The 17,917-nt window shown below is 41.6% G+C and overlaps 1 long non-coding RNA gene across 1 annotated transcript; it reads right to left on the reverse strand.

Moving 5' to 3' along the window:
* Positions 1 to 489: 489 nt before the first annotated feature.
* On the reverse strand, positions 490 to 5,750 carry LOC122678211. Its single transcript, XR_006336035.1, has 3 exons — positions 5,615 to 5,750; positions 865 to 870; positions 490 to 500 (listed from the first exon to the last, which is right to left on the reverse strand). It is a non-coding gene; the product is annotated as an uncharacterized LOC122678211 (long non-coding RNA).
* Between the last annotated feature and the right edge of the window lie 12,167 nt (positions 5,751 to 17,917).

The following is a 17,917-nucleotide window of genomic DNA, read 5'->3' on the forward strand; positions in this document are numbered from 1 at the left end:
CCCTGGATTGGAAAGATCCCCTGGAGGAGGGCCTGGCAACCCACTCCAGTATTCTTGCCTGGAGAATTCCGTGGACAGAGGAGTCTGGTGGGCTACAGTCCATGGGGTCACAAAGAGTTGGACACGACTTAGCGCACAGAGAGACAGACTCTCACATGCACACTTGAGATGTCAACCATCCTCTGTCAAGCTTCAGTGGCAAATCAGTCTCCAGTCTGACTTTCCACTACCTCCTGGGTGGTTTCCCAGGAGGCAGAGAGCTGTGGTCACACTCCTTGATACCCCTTCTCCACACAGTTGATGGGGGTGGCCTGCCTGAAACACACATATCTAACCACAGCTCTGTTCTAAGCAGCAGCCTGTACTAGTTGCTGTCCTCCACATCAGAGGTTCAAACGTAGAAATGTAACTCATTTTTCAACTAAAATATTACATTGAACACCCACAGAAGAAACAGAATACAGCCACTATGGAGAACAGTGTGGAGATTCCTTAAAAAACTGGAAATAGAACTGCCATATGACCCAGCAATCCCACTGCTGGGCATACACACCGAGGAAACCAGATCTGAAAGAGACACATGTACCCTAATGTTCATCGCAGCACTGTTTATAATAGCCAGGACATGGAAGCAACCTAGATGCCCAACAGCAGACGAATGGATAAGGAAGCTGTGGTACATATACACCATGGAATATTACTCAACCATTAAAAAGAATTCATTTGAATCAGTTCTAATGAGATGGATGAAACTGGAGCCCATTATACAGAGTGAAGTAAGCCAGCAAGATATATATATATATATATATATACACCTATATATATATATATACCAATATATAGATATATATAGTATACCAATACAGAATACTAACGCATATATATGGAATTTAGAAAGATGGTAACAATAACCCTATATGCAAAACTGAAAAAGAGACACAGATGTACAGAACAGACTTTTGGACTCTGTGGGAGAAGGCGAGGGTGGGATGTTCTGAGAGAATAGCATTGAAACAAGTATACTATCAAGGGTGAAACAGACCACCAGCCCAGGTTGGATGCATGAGACAAGTGCTCAGGGCTGGTGCACTGGGAAGACCCAGAGGAATGGGATGGGGAGGGAGGCGGGAGGGGGGATCAGGATGGGGAACACATGTAAATCCATGGCTGATTCATGTCAATGTATGGCAAAAACCACTACAATATTGTAAAGTAATTAGCCTCCAACTAATAAAAATAAATGGAAAAAAATAAGAAAGTTATTTCATTGGTAGACATGTACTTTACAGGCTACATTTATAACATTTGCTTGTTATGAAGCCAGCCCCTCTGAATAACGAGGCTAATTTCAAAAGCATAAATATTTGAAAATTCACGGTCATGGATACACTTGCAGTTTATATTTTTTTATTTATTTACTCATTTTAGCGTAGGTTATTTACAGTGTTAGTTTAATTTCAGGTGTAGAGCAAAGTGATTCATACATATGTAGATATTCTATTTTAAATTATTTTCTATTTAAATTTATTACAAGATACTGAATATACTTTCCTATGTTCTTCAGTAGATCCTTGTTGGTTATCTATTTTAAATTTAGTACTGTGTATCTGTTAATCCCTACCTCCTGATTTATCCTCCTCTCACCCTTTTCCCCTTTGGTAACAATAAGTTTGGTTTTTATGTCTGTGAGCCTATTTCTGTTTTGTGAATAAGTTCACTTGTATCATTTTTTTAGATTCTATATATAAATGATATCATATGGTATTTTATCCTTGTCTGATTTATTTCACTTACTATGATAATCTCTACCTCCACCCATGGTGCTGCAAATGGCGTGATTTCATTCTTTTTTAGGACAGGCTAATAGTCCATTGTAGGGATATGTGTGTGTGTGTGTGTGTGTGTGTGTGTGTGTGTAATCTTCTTTACCCATTTATCTGTTAATGGACTCTTAGGTTTCATATGTTGACTATTATAAGCAGTGCTGCTATGAATATTGAGATGCATGTGTCTTTCCAAATTAGAGTTTTTGTGTTTTTCTGGATATATGCCCAGGAGTGGGATTGCTGGATCATATGATAACTCTATTTTTAGTTTTTTGAGGAACCTCTGTACTGTTCTCCATAGTGGCTGCACCAATTTACATTCCCGTCAATAGCGTAGGAGGGTTCCCTTTTCTCCACATTTATTATTTGTAGACTCTTTGATGATGGTGCACTTGCAGTTTTAGATCATCCTTGGTATCAGTTTATTTCTGTATTTGTTTCTATTGCCCAATGTTGAGAAAGTATGGTTAAAGATATAAGTAATAAAATTAGCAACATTTTTATGTTTTATTTTTACACAGCCTACCTTGCCAACTTGGGATGCTCTTAATTAAACAAATCTGAGATCTGGAATGCAGAGGAGCAATTTTGAGTCTAATATTGAATCATTAACAGTATCTGCTTTCATTGCTTATGTTAAATGTAAAAGCCCCATCAGAAGTAGCTCAAAATCAGGATAGGTGCACGTGCAGTGTTATCCTGACCCTACAGCTGACCATTATGGAAAGGGAGTGAATGTAATTACCTAGGTCTCATCAGCCTGCATTTGGTTATTCTGTTTACTGTGGTTGTGCATTTGTGCAAATTGATGCAAGAGGACACACACTGGCCTGAATTTTAGGAGATCACCTGTACAGATATACGGTCTTTCTAATCAATGACACGTGTATTAAATATTCAAAATCATGAACCAAACCATAAGAAAAGATCAATTCTCACTCTACAAAGAGCATTTGCCCAGTGACATAAATTAATGCATTGGTGGTCTCCAATATGGTAGTATTTGATATAAAGCACATGTGATTATGTTGATGTAAAATTACAGTTAATTTTTTAATGATTTAAAGTACTTATTGTACTTTTAATGATTTAAAGTTCTTTAAAGTACTTATTGGACTTCCCTGTAGGTCAATGGTAAAGAGTCTGCCTGCAGTGCAGGAGACCTGGGTTTAATCCCTGGGTTGGGAAGATCCCCTGGAAAAGGGAATGACAATCCACTATAGTATTCTTGCCTGAAGAATCCCATGGACAGGGGAGCCTGGGAGGCTACAGTCTGTGGGGTCACAAAGAGTTAGACATGACTGAGCGACTAACACTACTAAAGTATTTATTTTGAGTCTCTTTCTTTAAAAAGTATTTTATTTTTTAAATAGGGAGCAGTCTCTCAGAGCTATCTGAGATGCTGCCTCCCAGGCTGCAGTCCTCATTTTGCCTCAAATAAAACTTAACTCACAATTCTCAAGTTGTACATGTTTTTTAGTCGACAGTTATGGCGACCGACGAAGTGACCCAGAGTGGACTTCCTTCTTTCGCCAGGACTCCACAAGGAACTGGAGCTTTGGTACCAGCAGTGGCCCCTTGCACCCATCAGCCTCCTCAGGGAGTGCAGACTAACTTGGATGCCTCAGGCATGACCTGCAACCAAGACCGGAAAAAGACATAATTTAAGAAACTGTCTCCAACCTGGATGGATGGACCTTTCTGTCAGATACTGTTAACTGACTCATGCACAGTGAAATGGAGGGAAATTGACTCTTGAATTAACTCCCACTTCCAAAGGCCCCTAAGCTGGACTGGCCTATAGAGAGGCTTGCTGACCTCAAACTCACTTTAAAACGAGTCTCAGAGCTGAAGCTGCACCACACTAGGATGAGAAGACCACAAGATCAGAAGTAGACAGCTTGCCCAAGATGCTGGAACTGATTCATATGATCATTTACAATGTTTTCTTGATTCCTTGGACCTGTGCCTATCAATCAAATGTTTTCTATCATGGACATGATTCTATGCTAGTTTAAATCTCAATTCAATTGTTGGGTTGTGGCCAATAACCTGTGTCTAGTAATTCTGGGTTACCTTGGTGGATTTCTCTCTTTCAGGACTCTGATTGGATACCCCCTAGGAAATTTATTTTAGATGAGAGTTCAGTCCTGTTCTGTCTATTCATGATATTACTAGATGAGATCCTCTCATCTGGCCAATTAATAATACCTGCTCTGATCCTGGCCATAATTTAAATTTTCTCTTAGAGTCGTTCAAACTCAATCAGAGTGACAAGCTAAGTCTCAATCAAAAAACTAACCTTTCATCTATTAAAAGGAAAACTCCCACAATAATGGGATAAATCTATGTGGCTAACACCAGACTATGATCATTTAAATTTAAAAGCTCCTCTATGTTGGGAACAATTAAATCATACTAAAAATGACCAACCTGGTAATATTATGAGACAAAGCTGGGTGTTTTATGAACTATGCCTATTATTACCCTTAGAGAGAGCAATTGGTATGGAACTCAGTGGATTTGTGGCACTAATTTATGGCCTTGATATCTACAGGAATGAATACAAAGGTGTAGCCTGGATTTCCATGAATTTAAGGTCATACACATTAACAAATTAGAGGTAACCCCAACCAATCTACCACTGGTATGATCCCAATTGGTCAAAGATCTGTAATCTACTGGTATGACCATTTAGCAGCTTTTTGTGTCTGTGTGTGTGTCTTCACTGAGGTTGGAGGATATAATTGGCTATATCGAAGCCTTAACAACTTTCATAAGCTTTAAATGATAGTAGCCAGGCTATTAGCTTATTGAATTCTGAGATCTCTATGATGAGAAAGGCAGTGCTACACAACTGCAAGGCCCTTGACACTTCACAGCGTCACAGGAAGATATCTGTGCTACAATTCAAAGTGAATGCTATATTTTCATTCCTGATAAATCCTTTAATGTAACACACTTGATGAACCATATGAAAAATCATATTTCTGCCTAAGTGACCCATTCCCTAGTCTTGACAATCTTTTAAAAACTGGTTTGGTATGGGAGGCTCATGGCTAAAATATTTACTTTTAATTCCACTGTTATTAACTATACTATTTGTATTTTGCCTGTTTCACACGATTATTGTTTCTTGTATTACCAAGTGTATTACCTAAGCCTCCAATGAAAATAATGATGACTAGACTTGAAGCAGTTGACCAAATGTATAGCTCGATATATGATCAATGGTTGTAATAGTGTAACTCTAGATATGGGAAGATGAAACAAAAGGGAATACTTTCCTGGACCATGACTAGAAGACAGGTGTCCAGAGATCTTTGACTATTAAGACCTAGTCCAGTAATAGTGCATTGAGTGGCCTATCAACAAAAACCTTCAGAACTGGGAACAAGGCTTCCCAGCTATGCGAGAATAGTCATGAAATGCCCCCCAAGCTATGGTCTGATTTGTGACCACAAGGGGGCCATGTCAACTACAAATTGGCACTTACCAAGAGCATTGCCAACAACTGAACAGCAAAGGCATTTGCCATCTGCCTCTACAGAGATTGAACCCCATGCTGCTCTAGCTATTGACCTTCAACACCCCATAAGGGAGTTCAGGGTGGAGTGAGGCACTCTGTGCTCCAGTGAATCTGGTGGGACAGGTCTTTAGATAGTTGGAGGTTTTTAGGAACACATTTTATGATCTCAGTCCTTGCATCTCCTCATATCTAGAGAAGCACTAAATTCCTTCACAGTGGCATCAGAGCCTCATGACTAACAAAAAACCCTTTTGTAAACTGAGTGCTTAATGGTATTGAACTCCCCATTCACCAAAACTTTATATATTGACCTTCGCCCACTGCCGCTTTAGAGCAATCTCTCAAAGCTACCTGAGATGCCACCTCCTGGGCTGCAGTCCTCATTTTGCCCCAAATAAAACTCAACTCACAGCTCTCAAAAAAAAAAAAAAAAGGTGTTTTATTTTTTAAATATAAAATCCATGGACATGATCCAAAAGCCAAAAGGTAAGAGAAAGATATTTAGTGACAAATAAATCTCCTGCCACCTCATCCTCAACCAGTGTTCTTCTCCCCAGTATTTTTCTTCACTCTTGCCAGTTTCTTTTATTCCAACCAGAGATAGTGTGTGTGTGTGTGTGTGTGTGTGTGTGTGTGTATGAGTGTGTCTTAATTTGGGCTACCTTAGAAACAGATCTTGACATAAGGATTGAAATGCGGCTATTTATCTGGGAAGTGCTCCCAGGAAACTTCTGCAGGGACTGGGACGTGAGACTGGACAGGGAAGGCAGCCAATAAAGGGAAGATCGTGTTGTAAATCCCGCCATGGACAAACAGAATGTAAGTCCATTGGGGAACTCTGGGAGCCAGCATAGGACATGTGGCCCACTATTATTTCTCCCAAGGGGAAATAAAACTGGTGTTTTATAACCAACTGCATTGTTTGAGGTCTGTGGGGGTGTGGGCAACCAGCCATGTGGCCAGGCTCAGTGAACCCTGGCAGTCAGAAAAAGTTCTTGGTCTGCTCAAGAGCTGGCACTTCAGAGCGTGCAGGTATGGCCTGAAATGTTAAGGAGCAGGAGGTATCTGCTATAGCATCTGCTACAACTTTCTCCTAAAAACATTTAAAGTGAAGTTGAACCAAACATTTGCAGCAATTCTGGCTCAGTCCCTCGAATGCCAGGCTTCCACAGGGCCTGGTCTGAAGACTGTTGGCATTCATGGGAGCACCAAACGAAGCTTTCCAGGGTCTGGCTCCAGTCAGTGATTCCTGGTTCTCATTCTCACCTTAATTGCAGTCAAATTCTAACCCAGTGATAGAAGCTATCTGCACTGACAGGCCTCATATATCATGTAGCACCACCTCCTGCTCTCTTGACCTGGGAGCACCCTTTCCTTCCTCTTACTTGTCTGATGCTACTTGTTCTCCAGATTCAGTTGAGTAGAAAGAATTAACTTTCCTTTGGGGTTGGTAGGGGGCTCACTGAGGCATTTAGCCCAGAGAAGTCTGAGAGACACTATGCTCTCAGGAATGATTATCTGCTCAACTCCCCATCTGTCTGATGCCTTGGGGAATATTCCTTGTCACCCCCAAGCTCAACTGGGATTCCACTCTGCTCACTGTCCTAGCACCCTGGGCTTACCTATTGGAATGGTCTGCTTGCCTGTCTGTCTCCCCCAATGGTACCAGGAGCTCCTTTAGGGCAGGAAGAGGGCTTTGCTCACCTCTGAATCCCTGGGGTTGGCAGTAGTGCTCAGTAAGTGCTTTTGAGTAGAATTCAGCTGAGGACACTGCACAGCGCCCCTTCTTTGCAGCATTTGTCGGAATCCTGAGGGAGAAATCACTGCACACAGGGTGGCCCTTGAATGTGTGTTAGGTGGCCTTATATAAGGCACACATATGTGACAGAGGTTGCTGCCTCCTTCCTGGGGAGAGACCTGTAGACCTGTTTCTTAATTTGCATGCAAGATTGTTTCTGCTCTTTTCTTTTTTGTATTTGTTTAATGGATAGTCAGTCCCTCAGTCCGTAAATATTTCCGGAGTCCCTATTACATGTTGGGCGCTGTTCTAGGGGATGGAGATACAGGGGTGCACATGACAGAAAGAGAGTCTGCCTCAAAGAACTTACTCTCATTTGGAAGGTGTAGAATGGTACAGAATTCATTTGGACTAGCCTTCTGTTACCGTCAGAATCTGAAGAATCTGGAAGAAGGAGAGCTCCTCTGGGACTGGGTGATGAAAATCTCAGGCAGTTGTAAGTAAAGGCAAGGGAGGCAGGCACCCCAGTAGGAAGAGGGAACCAAAGGAGGTCAAGGACAGCTGTCATTTAGGAGCATACTGAGCATGTCTGTGCTCAGCCTATGGACGTCATAAAGAGATAAAAGCCCCAGTCCGTTCCTGTAAAGATCTGCTGTCTATGGTGGGAAAGTTACAGTAATCCTGAGGGTTATCTACTGGTGGGGACCATCCAGGCAACCATTTTTAAAGACTTTTACTTTGGAAATAATTAGAGACTCAAAGAATGTTGCAGAAAATGGTACAGAGACGTTGTGTATACCGTCCGCCACTTTCCCCTATTGGTAAACGTAACTGCAGGACAATGTCACTGCCAGGAAATTGACATGCGTAAAAGGCACAGATCTTATTCAGATTTCCTTTGTTTACATATGAGTCTATGAAATCTTTTCACATGTGCAAATGTGTGTAACCACCACCTCAATCAAGATCTAGAACATTTTGTCACCACAAAGAATCCCCGGTGCTTCACCTTTATAGTCACACCCCCCCCCAACCCCCCAACCCCTGTTTAGTAGTGAGTTTTGAAAGTCCTTTATGTTCTAGACATGAGTCCTTTGCCACATGAATGGTTTGCAAGTATTTTCTGCTAGTCTGTAGCATGTCTTTTCATCCTCTTCACAGAGTCTTTCACAGAAAAAAGATTTTAATTTTGATGAAGTACAACTTAATGTTTCCATTTATGGATTGCACTTTTAGTGTCATGTTTAAGAACTCTTTACTTTCCCCTAGATCTTGAAGGTTTTTTGTGTTTTCTTCCAAAGGTTGTATAATTTTACATTTAAATCTATGATCCTTTATGAATTAATTTTGTATAAAGTGTGTGGTTTGAGTGTTGTTTTGTTTTGTTTTTTGCCTATGGACATTCAATTGTTAGCCTCATCTGTTTTAAAAAACCTATCCTTCCTCCATTGAGTATTTTTTGCTCCTTTGTCAAAAATCAGTTGACTGTACGTGTGTGGACTTATCTCTGGCTTCTCTATTGAAGTCCACGTGTGTGGACTTATCTCTGGCTTCTCTATCTCTTCTTCTTCATTGATCTGTGTATTTATTCCTCCATAAGACACATTATCTTGAATACTGTAGTTATATAGTAAATCTTAAAATTGAGTGATTTCTCCCACTTTAGTCTTCTTTTCTAAAATTATTTTCTATTCTAATTCCTTTGCCTTTCCACACATACTTTATAATAATCTTGTCTAAACCAATAAAAATTTTGCTGGGGTTTTGATAGAAATTGCGTTAAAACCTATACATCAACTAGGGGAGAATTGACATCTTTACTAGGTTGGGTTTCCAAGATGTTAACATGGCATGTTTTTCCATTTATTTACATCTTCCTTAGTTCTTTTCATCAGCATTTTATAGTCTTTTGAAAACAAGTCCTATACATGTTTTGTTAGAATTATGTCTATATATTTTATTTGGGAGGGGGTGTAGTATAAATGGTACTATTTTTTTAACTTTAGCTTTCACATGGTCATTGACAGTATATGGGAAATACAATTGATATTATAATAATGACCTTGTATCCTGTCACCTAGCTAAGTTATTAGTGAGACAAGGTTTTTTGTTTGTTTGCTTTGTTTTTGTTTGTTTGGGGCTCTTTAGAAAAGATTCTTTGGGATTTTCTACATGGACATATGTTATCTGAAAATAAGGATAGTTTTATTTGTTCCTTTCCAATATGCATGCCATCATGGGTGGATTATCAACTAGGAGAATCATCCAGGCAAAAAAAAATGTACTTAATTGCAAATATTCTATTTTCCCACTCTTTTAAAATTATTTCCCCATGTCCACTGTGTGTTCAGGGAATGCAGACTCACTCTCACTTTAGATAAAGCAACTATTATTAGGAAAAAACATCTGGAAATAATAAGATAGCACATCATAGAGCCAAAGAAGGAGGATTTGGGGACTGTTCACATTCTGCCTCCTCCCTGAGCAAAGGTCATCAAAAGATGACTCTGGGTACCGTGTGTTCGTTTGGATGAGGGCCATCCAGGCCTCAGCTAGCCTTCCCAAAGCTCTCCCAGGAAAAAGCAACCCTTCTCCCAGGACTGGCTAGAACCAAGACTTCCCTGAAGGCAGACTGGGAACAGGGACTGACCCTGAGGTTGGAAGGGAAGTGTGTGAGGCATTGAGAAGGTTGAGGAAGGCCTTCACTCACCTTGATCCAGATAGGTTTTCAGCAGGCATGTGGGGGACATCACTGTACTTTTCTTTGAGCTGAGACACAGCTTCTACAGGTCCCATGTGATATGGGTTTAGGTGTGATTGGAGAAAAGAAGAAGACAATGTTTTTCTTCCCACTGGCAGTGAAACTAGATAATGCAAGGAGGATTGTGTCCTTGACACCAGGAAACCACCGAAGCCAGAGTTGGATCTGTAGACCCTAGACTCATCTGTGATGTATAAGCAATGCTGCCTTAGCAAAGGGATCCTGTAAAATGAAAACTACTTACCCAGATCGCTTGAAGTATTTTAATCCCAGTGCTATTTACTTTCCTGATTAAGTGTTGGGAAATTCATGGCTAGAATATACTGAAATATTATACTGTATGCAACGCTTAATCCACACATTTGTTAAAGGCAGGTATGTTAAAAGAGGCTGAAACAAGGGAATGCAGTTCTCCTTGATACATGCTTGACTGTGGAGAGAATTATTTAATCTAAAGTAGTAAGATATTTTTATCTACTTTCTGGAAATCAAGAGATGAAAATACATTTTTTTTTAAAGCTAAGGCTATTTTGAAAATAATAAAGTGGAAAAAAATTTCAAAGCAAATTTAGTTAATTGGGATGTGGCTCAGACGCTCCGTCATGTCAGATTCTTTGCGACCCCATGGACTGTAGCCCACCAGGCTCCTCTGTCCCTGGAATTTCCCAGGCAAGAATACTGGAGTGGGTTGCCATTTCCTCTTCCAGGGGATCTTTCCAAGCCAGGGATCAATCCCATGTCTCTTGCATCTCTTGCATTGGCAGGCGGATTCTTTATCACTAAACCTGGAAAGCCCAGTTAATTGGGGTAGTAACTTCTTATTGTTTCTGAGTTCTCTACCAAACACCATATACAAGTTAATAAGTTCTTACAGCTCACGCAGTTATGAGGCCAGCAAGTCCCTAGATCTGCTGGATGAGTCAGCTAGCTGGAGGTCTGGGAGAGCTGTGGGGGTTAGTCAAACCAAGTCTAAAGGCCTAGGAATCAGGAAAGCTGATGGTATAGTTTGTGTCCAAAGGCTGGTAGCCTCAAGACCCCAGAAGGACCTATGTTTCCATTTAAGTCTGAAGGCAGGGGGAAAAAATGATGTCCTATTCTGACAGCACTCAGACAGGAAAGGATTCTCTCCTACTCAGGGGATGATCAGCCTTCTTGTTCATTCAAGGCTTCAGTTGATGTTTGGGCCACAAACATGGAAGAGGGCAATCTGCTTTACTTGGCTTATACGCTCACAGAAACACCCAAAATAATGTCTGACCAAATATTTGGGGACCCTATGGTCCAATCAGGCTGCCATGAAATTAATCATCTTGGAAACATGGGCAGGGACCAGTGAAAGACTGCTTCAAAAGAGTGTGAAATTCTGGAGTGGACTTCTGATTACATTCTCAAAGAGGACCAGGTTTTCTTTATCCCCTTGTAAAATATGACTACTTTCTGGAGAATCATTTTTAAAAAAAAAAGAAAAATATTTATTTATTTGGCTATATCCGTTCTTAGTTGCACCGTGTGGAATCTAGTTCCATGACCAAGGATCAAACCCCGCTGGCCCCCTGCATTGGGAGCTCAGAATCTTAGCCACTGGACCAGCAGATAAGTCTCATGAATACACCCTTAAAATCACAATAATGAATATCATTCTCTGTGTACCTACTCTGTGCTGACTGCTTAGCAAACATCTCACTTCTCACTAACCCTGCTCTCTACTAAGCTTCTTCTCAAAGGAGGGGATATGAGTGGGATCAACATATGAGGAAATCAAGGCTCCAAAAACTATGTACTCATCAGTGTTTACAGTACTTGGAACACAGTAGGTAGTCAATAAATATTTGTTGAATGATGCTAATTAAGCCTCTTGTTAAAGGCCATACAACTAGAAGTGGCGAAGTTAAATTTCAAATCCAGATCATTTGACCCCAAAGTCAAAGGACTTCAGAGAAAAGCCATGAGCACAGGCAGGGCAGAAAATTTGTGACTTGGAGTTTAGGCAGTTGCACTTCTGACATTTCATCTGACTCCTGCATGAGGTAGGCCAACAAGACAGAGCCTGAAAAAATTCCAATAATTCCAACAAAGCCTGTCAGCCTCTGGTACAGCTCCTTGAAAATGACTTAGAGCAATTAAGCCACATGCATTGGCAGACATTAGCTCTGGTACTGTTTGACTCAGAAACTCAACAGCCCCATTCCTGGCATGATTGTGAGCATAATTTTCTTCTGGGTTGTTAATTCATCCTTTGTTCATAGCTGGAAAAATGGGGACAACGTATGTTTCAAAGCTGTCTGCACTCTCTTGATGAACAGTGTTTTGTTCGTGGGAGGTGAAGCTGAGGGAGGAGGTCTGGTTATTAATTTCCAGAAGTTACATTGTTCAGCCTCAGTGAGATGTTTATCAAGGGGCTAAAATTCTTCCCAGTAACTTATTAGCTATATTTGGAGGCATATTAAGTCTTGGAGACCACAGGGCACTGTTTGATATGCCTCAGCAGTGATTCATGACGCAGAAGGTACTATAATCACCCCCCTGAATTGATTCTCAGCTTTCAACTGAGAGGCAACTTTTCTCTAGGACACTGGCCTTGAGCATTCCTTAGTGTCTCCCTCCCCTGCTTGCTTCCAAGGCTATGCAGAATCTGTTTTTTCATCTTCAACGAAAATGTGTAAATTAATTTTAAAGGGGAATTTTGCTACTCCGTCTGAACTTGCCAAAGACTTGATAAGATCACAAAAAGGACAATGCGGTTCTTTCAATTATTTGACAATTGGCGGTGAACAGTCAGAAGGAAGGAAAGTTGGGCATCATTTAAGAAAGAAGATTCATCCAGGCAGAGACCCATGGAAATGCCCTGTTGTTCAAAACCAAAATGAGTCATATGAGAACAGATAATGGTTGTTCCTGGGAGGGACATGTTGACCTTCAACCTAAACCTGGAACTGGAGCCAGAGCCTTTGTTTTGGACCATATCTCTCTAGGATATCATGTTTGTTGAGATGATCCACCTTCAAATCACATTTAGAATGTGGTTTTGCCTCTTCTCACCACAGCTATGACTCCCACCCTCATCTGTATGTCCATCATCTCCCCTGGTGTTGCGCAAACACCGTATCCTGGCCTCCCTCCAGGCCATTTTCCTCACAGCAGCCTGGGTGATCTGTTAAACCTGAGTCAAACATGCCTCTATTCTGCTCAAAAGCTCCCTGCGTCTCCTCACATCTCTAGAAGTAGAAGCCAGGGTCCTCTGCACCCTCTGTGACCCAGCCATGTGATCCAGCCCCTCTCTTCCCTCGCTGACTTCTTCTCCTACTCAAAGGTAGGACCCAAAGCAAGGGCTCAGGTTTCACTTTCCAATCTTAGATTGGAGGTCTAGGCTTCACCTCAACACATCCCTCTCAGGAACAATCTCTGCCTCCCTTACACCTCCCTTGTCCTCGGGTCCCATCATGCTTTGGGCATGGATCCATTTCCAAGAGCCTCTCTCTCCTCCTTGCTTGCTCTGCTCCGGTACATTGGTGTCACTGATCTTTCTCAAACACACCAGGCTCTCTCTGCCTCAGGCTTCTGCACTTGCTGTTTTCTCTGCCTGGAATGCTCTTCCCCCAAATAATTGTATGGCTTGCCTCCTTATCTCCTTTAGGGCTTTGTTCCCATGTTTTTCTCTTCCCTGACTATGTTATTTACAATTACAACTCCTTCTTCCTCCCATCCCTCCACCCTAGTGTGCCCTCTCCTGATTTATTTTTCACATGAGCACTTTTTGTGACCTAAAACTTAATTGTATATATTTTATTTATTATATCTTACCAATCCAGGGGGCAGAGATTTTTTTGTCTATTTTGTTCATTGTTTTATCCTTATATCCCTAGAGCTCAGAAATGTACCTAGCACATCATAAACACACGTTGCATATTTGTTGAGTGTGGAAATGAACACATGAAGCATTAAATGAACAACTAAATTCTGCATGGTGCTAGTGGTAAAGAACCTGCCTACCAATGCAGGAGACAAAAGAGACCTGGATTTGATCCCTGGGTCAGGAAGAGCCCTGGCGAAGGGCATGGCAACCCACTCCAGTATTCTTGCCTAGAATCCCCATGGCCAGAGGAGCCTGGCAGGCTACAATCCATGGGGTTGCAGAGTAGGACATGACTGAAATGGCTTTAGTGCAAACTCTGCCCAGACTTGAGCTACAAGTGCATGGTGTGGAAGATATGCTGCTGCTCTAAACAAATACATGATCCATTTGGGAAGACAGTAGTAGGGGAATTGGTCATTCAGATGTTTTTTCTGTGAGACATAGAAACTCACTCAAAAATACTCTCAGAACTGAGGTTGATTTTAAAGACAGCTGTGGACTAAAGCTGATCCAAGAACCAGTAAGCCATGAGGAGCCAAAGGCCACACTGGAAATCCCCTCTGCTCCTTTTCCCCATGGTTTCTTTTTCCTGTAGAGCCTCTGGCCCATCTCACAGGTCCAAGTTTGTTCTCTGCAACTGCCAGACTGCCCCCTCTCCATTCCCCACTCTCTAGTCCAGATCCCAGGAGAGTGGCTCTGTCAGATGTTCACTGTCCCCGTGTTGGGCAGAGGTCCTCACACCTCATGGGTCACTGGATATGCCCATGGGTGAGCTGCTCTTGACTGGGTGCCTACTCTTGGAACAGCCTTGCTCTAATTTCCTGAGCAGATTCAGGTCAGTCAGCCACGCCCAAGACAGGAAGAAGACAACACAGTTTGGAATTCTTTGGATTTTTATATGGATTATTTATAATTATAGATAAATTAAAAGCATATATAAGGAAAACTAGTCTAAAACCCTAAATACCATTAACACCTTGGTATACCCTTTTCCTTGCATGCATGTATGCTCATTATTTTTTATATTTTTTTAAAATGTATCTATTTTTTATAAAATGATATCTACTACATCATTATATATATATATATATTTTAATCACTTATTAGCCATATTTCATGAACATCAGTTCAGTTGAGTTCAGTTGCTCATTTATGTCCAACTCTTTGCGACCCCATGGACTGCAGCCTGCCAGGCCTCCCTATCCATCACCAAATCCTGGAGTTTACTCAAACTCATGCCCATCAAGTCGATGATGCCATCCAACCATCTCATCCTCTGTCGTCCCCTTCTCCTCCTGCCCTCAATCTCTCCCAGCATCAGGGTCTTTTCAAATGAATCAGTTCTTCACATCAGGTGGCCAAAGTATTGGGGCTTCAGCTTCAACATCAGTCCTTCCAATGAATATTCAGGACTGATTTCCTTTAGGATGAACTGGTTGCATCTCCTTGCTGTCCAAGGGACTCTCAAGAGTCTTCTCCAACACCACAGTTCAAAAGCATCAATTCTTTGGCACTCAGCTTTCTTTATAGTCCAACTCTCACGTCCATACATGACTACTGGAAAAACCATAGCTTTGACTAGATGGACCTTTGTTGGCTAAGTAATGTCTCTGCTTTTTAATATGCTGTCTAGGTTGGTCATAACTTTCCTTCCAAGGAGTAAGTGTCTTTTAATTTCATGGCTGCAGTCACCATCTGCAGTGATTTTTGGAGCCCCCCAAAATAAAGTCTGTCACTGTTTCCACTGTTTCCCCAACTATTTGCCATGAAGTGATGGGACCAGGTGCTGTGATCTTAGTTTTCTGAATGCTGAGTTTTAAGCCAACTTTTTCACTTTCATCTTGAACATCATTCCATGTCATATCCAGAGATATACTGGTATTTAATTATTGACTAGTGTTTCATTTCATGGATATATTGTAATTTATTCAACTGATTACTCACCCTTGGATATTTAGATTGTACCTAGATTTTGACATTATGAAATATGCTAAAGGAATGGTTTTTTTTTTTTTTTTTTTTTTTTAATAAATCTACAATTACTTTCTTGGAAAAAATTCCTAGAAGCAGAACTTCTGGGTTAAAGAACATAAACATTGAAAAAATAATGATATTAACCACTGACATTTATTGAGCATGGTATATACCAATTACTTTACATGTCACAATTACAACCTGCATATGAAGTAGACACACCTATTGTACCATCCTGCAGATGAGAACACATTCACAGAGATGTGAAATTACTTCCCTAAGATCCTATGCCAGGTAAGTGGCAGAACTGGGATTTGAATGCAGTAACTCCAGCATAGAGCCCTTAACCTCTAAACTGTACTGCTTCCCTGGAAAAGTAGGACCTTTTTGTAGAAAGAAAGGCCCTATTAGGGTCTTCAAGGGAGGTTAGCCAGCTATAAGCAGGACTTTGACCCAACAGGCCACATGCTACTGGTAGATTCATTCTCTAACAAATGATGTCTGGAGGGCCTCTAATGGACAATAATGTGCCCCTTAGCAACATGCAGCTAAGGTGTTTCATTTTTGACCCTTTCAAGGTAGAGTTGATTTGGTATCCAGCTGATAGACCCCTGCTTGAGAAAACATTGACTTTACTCATAAAAGGACAGTTTTATGGCAGTTTAGCTGGCAAGATCACTCACTTGTCTTGACAACTTGTGCTTCTGGAAAATTACTAGCCTGGAGGAGCCTGGCAGGCTATAGTCCATGGGGTCGCAAAGAGTCAGACAGGACTGAAGTAACTGAGCACTCACGCACTCTAAAAATTGCAACACAAGGTTGAAAAGTCCACCTTCAGGGTGATAGAAGGGATGTGTGAGTGCATGCTAAGTCATGGCTTGCCATGCCCTCCTCCAGAAGTCTTCTTGACCCAGAGATTGAACCTGCATCTCTTACGTTTCCTGCATTGGCAGCAGGGTTCTTTACCACAAGCACCACCTGGAAAGCCCAATAGAAGAGATAAGAATGGGCAAAAGGGAGCTATAAGTGACTTTCAAAAGGTGGTCTGGAGTGGGAGGCCAGGTACCTGTTGGGCGGCTTTCTCGTGGCTGAGTCATAGGAGAGCAGGTGTGCACCTGGGGCAGGATAACAAGTCTAGACTTCATGAAATAACAGTCCTCCACCCGTCAGCGAGAGCAGGACTAGGTGTGACCCAGAAAAGCAAACATGGTTTTTTTTCCTGGAGATAGTTTATGATGATGTGGAAACGTCACCTGAAAGTTCTTGGCTTCTTCACAGGTACAGGGACCACACATTCCCAATGAAGAATTAGTACAAGTGGTCTGACACATAGTCATCTAATGAGTCAGAGTTTGTAGAGGACCATGCCCGGGAAACCCAGGAAAGCATACAGCCTAGGTAGAGAGTGCTCAAGTGCTTGACATTGAAAATTCTACCCCTTTCATCTTTTTAACTCCATGTTGCTGGTGTTGTTTAGTCACTAACTTGTGTCCAGCTCTTTGTGACCCCATGGACTGTAGCCCATCAAGCTCCTCTGTCCATGAGATTCCCAGGCAAGAATACTGGAGTGGGTTGCCATTTCCTTCTCCAGATCTTCCCAACCCAGGGATCAAACCCCTGTCTCCTGCTTTGGCAGGCAGATTCTTCACTGCTGAGCCACCTGGGAAGCCCTTTTAACTCCATACTTTAAAGATATTTATACAGATAAAATGTATACATCTTTTAGGTACATACTTTAATATATTTATGCAGATAAAAATGCAAAATTATGTTACATATACAAGCATATACTGTAAGGACATCCGCTAGGTTTGCCTTTGTTTCTTGCCCATCCAGTTTCCTAAAACAGAGCTCCCCTCACCTGTTTGGAGAATGAGAACCAGGCAGCAGCACCCCTGAAAAGAACAGCCTGCCCTGAGTGTACTGACTTGCCCATCACCTTCCATCCTACCTGCAGCACTTTCTCAGGTATGTCTGCAGTGGGCACTGTTGGTTGTCTCTTCCCATGGGCGTGGTACCCACCTCCTTCCTAACTGAATCCCAGTTCTATTCAGTATCCCCTCCTTAGTGAGGCCCTTGTGCTTCCAGGTGGATTGTGACCATCCCTAGCTTCCTGAGGCTGGGTCTTGATGAAGTTAAGCTATTTCAAGTGACCCTTACTCTTCCTCTTACTAGAGACAGTGTAAGCCTGAACATGTGATATACTTCAAACCAAAAAGAAACGAGAAGATTAGCT

Source organism: Cervus elaphus, chromosome 20 (genome assembly GCF_910594005.1).
Source record: "Cervus elaphus chromosome 20, mCerEla1.1, whole genome shotgun sequence".
In the NCBI taxonomy this organism is placed as follows: Eukaryota; Metazoa; Chordata; class Mammalia; order Artiodactyla; family Cervidae; genus Cervus; species Cervus elaphus.